This window comes from Triticum dicoccoides, chromosome 1A, assembly GCF_002162155.2.
Source record: "Triticum dicoccoides isolate Atlit2015 ecotype Zavitan chromosome 1A, WEW_v2.0, whole genome shotgun sequence".
In the NCBI taxonomy this organism is placed as follows: domain Eukaryota; kingdom Viridiplantae; phylum Streptophyta; class Magnoliopsida; order Poales; family Poaceae; genus Triticum; species Triticum dicoccoides.
The window spans coordinates 485078449-485083666 of NC_041380.1; the positions used below are offsets into that span (position 1 = coordinate 485078449).

Below are 5218 nucleotides of genomic sequence, written 5' to 3' on the forward strand. Positions count from 1 at the left end.
AGCCGATGTCGCCATCTTCTGCCGGAATCAGGTGTCGCCCCGCCGGAGAGATCCGATGAGCGTTTCTCCGTCCACCGAAACCCTAATCGCCGCCGCCAGGGTTTTTAGGTTTTCAGTTGCGTCCGACTGCAAAGTGGCCTAAGCAATCCAGACTGAAATAGATTGTTTTACAGTTTTTTATTCTTGTTCGATTAGCCATGAATTTAGAACCTCGAATCTTAAGGCTCACAAACTTGTAAAGTTCGTCATGTTTGGTTAGGTCATCCTGGAAATCTGATTTCGTCTCAATTTGGTGACCGTTCAATAAAGCTTCGTGGGTTTGTTAAAAAAAATGTGTTTTTTGAATTTTTCTATTCAGTTTTGTGGGGCGGCGGCCGTTTGTTCTAGGTGAGAAGGGTTGACCGAGGCCGGGCGGAGATGGCGGAGGGGAAGGCGAGTCTCCTCGCCGGTGAGGCGGAGATGGTGCGCGGCCAGTCCCCGCATGGGGAGCTCGTAGGCACGAGGCGTGCTTCACAGGGATGGCTCCAGGTTGGAGAGATGTGGGCATGAAGAGGAGCTCAACGGAGCTGCCCCGTCGTGCTCGCCACCAGCAAACTCCAGTCGGTTGGGGCAGTACTAGTCGCCGGCGCCGATGAGGCGCAAGGTATATTTATTCGCCCCCCTGCAGTCCTCGCTCCGTCCAATTTTTGTCCTATGTGTCTGCCCTCCTTCGTGCTTGATTCAGTTCGTCGTGATTCTCGCCGGCGCCGGTGGTTTAGTTCGTTGGTCTTTGGCAGGAATGTTTTGCGGTAGCTTAGTTCAACCGTGGCGATTTTTCTAGTGATTCATCAGAAACGCGCCCTGAATTTGTTGCAGCCACCTCTTCCGCGCGTGTCATCCTATCCCCAAAATATCCCTCGCCAAGTGCATGTTGTCTTGGATGTAGATGTCTATTTTTGTTTCTACGAAGTGTTGAGTGTCAATTTTTCATTTACTAAGCAGATGGTGTGTGGAGCAGGTACATGTATACATTTTCTGGCATAAACTGTTTAGGTGGCAGTCCTAAACTGAAATTATGAAATTTAGTTCATATTTTTGGAGGTATACAAGCAGTGCGGCATGTCACTCGCAACTCATGTTTATTTCAGTCATTCTCAAGCAAGTGGATGTGATCTAGTTTTGGTACTGTAGGTTATGCAGGCCGGCGTGCCGGAGACGGCACCATTCTCTCACTGCGGTGGCATCCATTACCCGACGACGGCGTGGATTTAGGACTGTTATACGTTTATGGAGCCTCGTGTCAGCAATTATCCAAAAACTACAGGGTTGTTGACAGCTCAAACCTCGGCCAACATGGTCGGTCTGAACCATCATGAGCTAGCAGGCAGCTGAGGTCTGCACAGGCTTGCTACGGGCAAAAACGTTAGATGCGGCTAATGCATGTAGGCGAAGGGTTTCTTTCTGTTATGCGGCGTCATAGACAAGTACAGCGGCTCGCGACGATTTATTCAGTGCGAAGAGTCATTATGGCAGCAGCTGGTAGATGAACTTCAGTGACAGCAATGCATGCAAATCAAGTGTTTTTGTGTCGTGTTATTAAGGACAACAGCTAGGAAGAATACATTCAGGTTATTAGTTTACAACTTGATCTCTTCGCCTTCTTCTTCATTTTAATTCTTTTTATTACGTGAATAACATTTTATGTTATTAAGAGTCAGAGCTATAGTGAGCAGTTTGTTTTGTACAGCCATGAGATGCAACATTTTTTTTTACTTTTTACTGTTAGTCATCAAACTCCGCCTATGTCTTCTAGGCATAGCCGGTCCCAAGCCCGGGTAAAGGAGGAGGGTTGTGATAGGCTTGGCGAGCCAACGTAAAAACTAGCCAGTCCCATAGGTATGAAACCGATTTGAGCGAGAGTAGTACTAGGATGGGTGACCTCCTGGGAAGTCCTTGTGAAAGAGTTTCATATCTAAGGGTTGTGATAGGCTTGGCGAGCCAACGTAAAAACTAGCCAGTCTTTTGGGTATGAAACCCATTTGCGCGAGAGTAGTACTAGGATGGGTGACCTCCTGGGAAGTCCTCGTGAAAGGGTTTCATATCTAGCCTACCCCAACTTGTTTGGGATCAAAGGCTTCGTAAGATTCTAAGAGATACTGTTAGTCATCAGTTTGTTTTTACTTTTTTTTGCCGCATTAGTATGTTTGTAGCAGACTAGTAGTACCAGATTATGTGATGTTATAAAGTTGTTCATTTCCTATCAATTTTCCTTAACATAGTTGGTTTTGTTCATGTAGACTCCATCTCACGGCATGGGCTGGGCATATTGAGTGTGAAATGCCTTTGGAAGCACAAGCTGATGTTAAGGCTGCAGAAATGGACGACACCGTTGTGATCCATTAGTATTTGATTCCAGCCAAGTGTCGAGATTAGCAATGTTCAGTCCACCATGAGCTTTAGCCTTCGTTTTGTACTTTTTTTGGGTAACATTTAGTCCATCCTTTTTTATCACGAGGAACATGAGCCGCTGAAGTAATGTGAAGACTGGGTAGTTTCTTCAGTTTCTTTCGTCATTGTTTAGGCATGAGCAGATGAAGTAATGTGAAGACTAGGAGGGCCACACAGGCATTTGTGTCTAAGTTAGTTAGCATAATTTTTTACATTCATTTCAAAGTCCATCATTTTTATCATCGAGAGAAGATCAGTTATCTCTGTTTGTTAGTTTAAGTCATCTTTCATTCACTCACCTTAGTTTCTTATTGTACCTCAGTATCTTAGTTCAATTGGTTTTTCTCTCTTCAGTTGTACATTTTTCTAGGTTTCAGTTTCAGTGTCTCCTTTCCTTAGTTTCGTATCTCCTTTTCAGTTTTAGTCTCATTTGTTCCTTAGTTTCATTATGTCGAAATTATTTTTCCTCTTATTTCAGTCCTTCATGTTGTGATTGTTCAGTTTATTCATTCGATCGTTTCCGTGAGTGCTCAGTGTTCAATTTGTATTCATTCTCTATCTCAGTCCTTCAGTATATATGTCCTCAGTTTTCTTCAGTTTCAGATTTCTGTATTTTAGGTTCAGTGTCATTTTAAGTCTTATTCAGGTTTCAGTTATTTGTATCTTTCTCGTGCTACTCGTTCATGTTCCTTGTCCTCAGTTGTTTTGTCATTTCAGTATTTCAGTTTTAGTAATTGTTCAGATCGTCGTCACATCTTCTGTTAGACTATAAGTCAATGTTCAGATAGTTGACTCATCATTGTTCAGTTGTTCTTGCATCATCTTAGTCATATTCAGTAGGTGTTTTTTTTTCGTTATCTCATGTTCAGTCTTTCTCTGTAAAAGAAATCCAGTATGTGTCACTTTTTCCTTCAGTTACAGTCATGATTATTGTCATGTTTCAGTTTTGTAGTCAGTCTTCGTTGTTATGGTCATTAATTCCCCTAGGACAGTTAGCTAGTTTTACTTTTACCAAGTCATTTTCATTCCTGAAATAAAGGTATTATTATTCCTCAGCCATCAATTATCTTCTTTTGTCCTGAGTGTCCAGTTTGCCTCTTTGTTCAGTCTGCTCATGATTAACTCAGCAAGTCTCCCACACTAGTGTTTATCAGTATCTCAGTTCTAGTTTTCATTTTCCTCATGATTGCACAGTTTTAGTTTTAGTTTCTTCAGTCTCTGTTAAGTGTTTGTATACTCAGTGATTGATCAATTATCAGATTTTTATGCAGGAAGGTGATCGCATTTTTATTGAGTTCTTCTCTGCCAAGTGGAACAACAGGGACACAAGTAAGCCTTATCTAACTCTAGTACATTTTCTTTATGTATAAAATGATTCACAAGTAAGGCAATCACATAAATGCAGCATATATGTATAAATGAAAATTTCAGTGAAGGAAGGGCAGTGTGTTGCTACCTGAGATGATTCCCCTTGGGGTGGCTCCAGGTGGTTGTGCTCTGGATCGTAAGCAGTAACCCTCAGATGCTTCCTCCGGCTCAGCATGCATGCTTGTTTCATTTGATTCAGGTGTGTGTTCTCCACCCGCAGCAACCGATGTTTTTTCAGTTTTCATTAGTCTCTATCTTCGGAAGTAGTTTCGCATGTACCTCTTCTCTAAAGGAATGGAAAGTCGCATACTGTCAAAGCGTTCCCTTTTCAGTCAAGTATTTTGACTTATATCACTCAGCGGACAATGCATGGTTCCTTCATGTTTGTATTATTTCTGTATCTCAGTTTGTTTTTGATTTATCCCCTGCACAGGATGAAGTGCTAAGTGTGTTTCTCCTACTGGCAAGACACGGATGCGAACAGCACATCGTTTCTTCACTTTTAGGTTTTCTGTATTTCATGGTTAGGTTCAGTGTTATTTTCAGTCTTATTCAGATTTCAGTCTTTCTGTAGACTTCTCCTGCTGGGTAATCGTTACGTAAATCAAGGGCTAGGCATACGAACAAACACAGCCATATGATATAATCATTGAATATTTGTAATTTTGGGTAAATCAAGGGCTAGGCATATAGGCAACTCAATTGAACATGAATTCTAGACATATGAAAGAACCGACACGGCGAAAATCTTTTTTAAAAGGAAAAAACATGTGTTCCTCACAATGAGTACTACTAGGAGATTTGCCTTAGAAGTTTAAAGGTTTCTGAACAATTCATCGCCCAACATCGGAGTGCGGACTGAATCCAACTCTAGTCGTCGGTGTTGCCATTGTTCCAGCGACATGGGTCATCTCCTCTTACCATTGTTGTTATCTTCCCTTTCTCTTCTTGCTGCTGCTTCCTGTCAATAACAAACGTTAGGGTGCAGTCGATGGTGAAGCTATCTTCATTTAGGCATGACGCCGCCTCTAGCTCTGTCTTCTTGACGATTAAGGGGTTGAACACGAAGTTGTGGCCGCCTAGCATCTGCTTCCTGTAGAAGAGAGCGTGCTTGTTGCTCTTGTCCAAGATTTGGATGGCGATGTCGATCCCTGAATCTGAGTGCACGACGGAGATGTCGCTTGTTGAGTGTCTCACTGCTTTGATGGAGATGGAGTCGGCTGAAGTTTCGTTAGATCCATTGGGGTAGAGTATGATGCACCAAGCGAAACCGATGAAGCGAAACTTGCGCACAGTCAGCAACGAGGCGGTTGGCATCTGTGCAAATTTTGAGTAGCCCGAGATCGTGATCGAGTGGTGAATCGTCGACGGCGACGGGCAGCTGTAGGGTATCACATCATACTTTTCATCGGCCATCATCATT

General features: G+C 42.9%; 1 long non-coding RNA gene across 2 annotated transcripts; it reads left to right on the top strand.

The window, feature by feature from the left end:
- Positions 1-353: 353 nt before the first annotated feature.
- On the top strand, positions 354-4526 carry LOC119281177. 2 transcript variants are annotated; one of them, XR_005138291.1, is made up of 5 exons: positions 354-643; positions 1171-1607; positions 2277-3756; positions 3859-3994; positions 4229-4526. It is a non-coding gene; the product is annotated as an uncharacterized LOC119281177 (long non-coding RNA). The 2 variants fall into 2 exon arrangements; XR_005138293.1 differs by lacking the exon at positions 1171-1607.
- Positions 4527-5218: the final 692 nt, after the last annotated feature.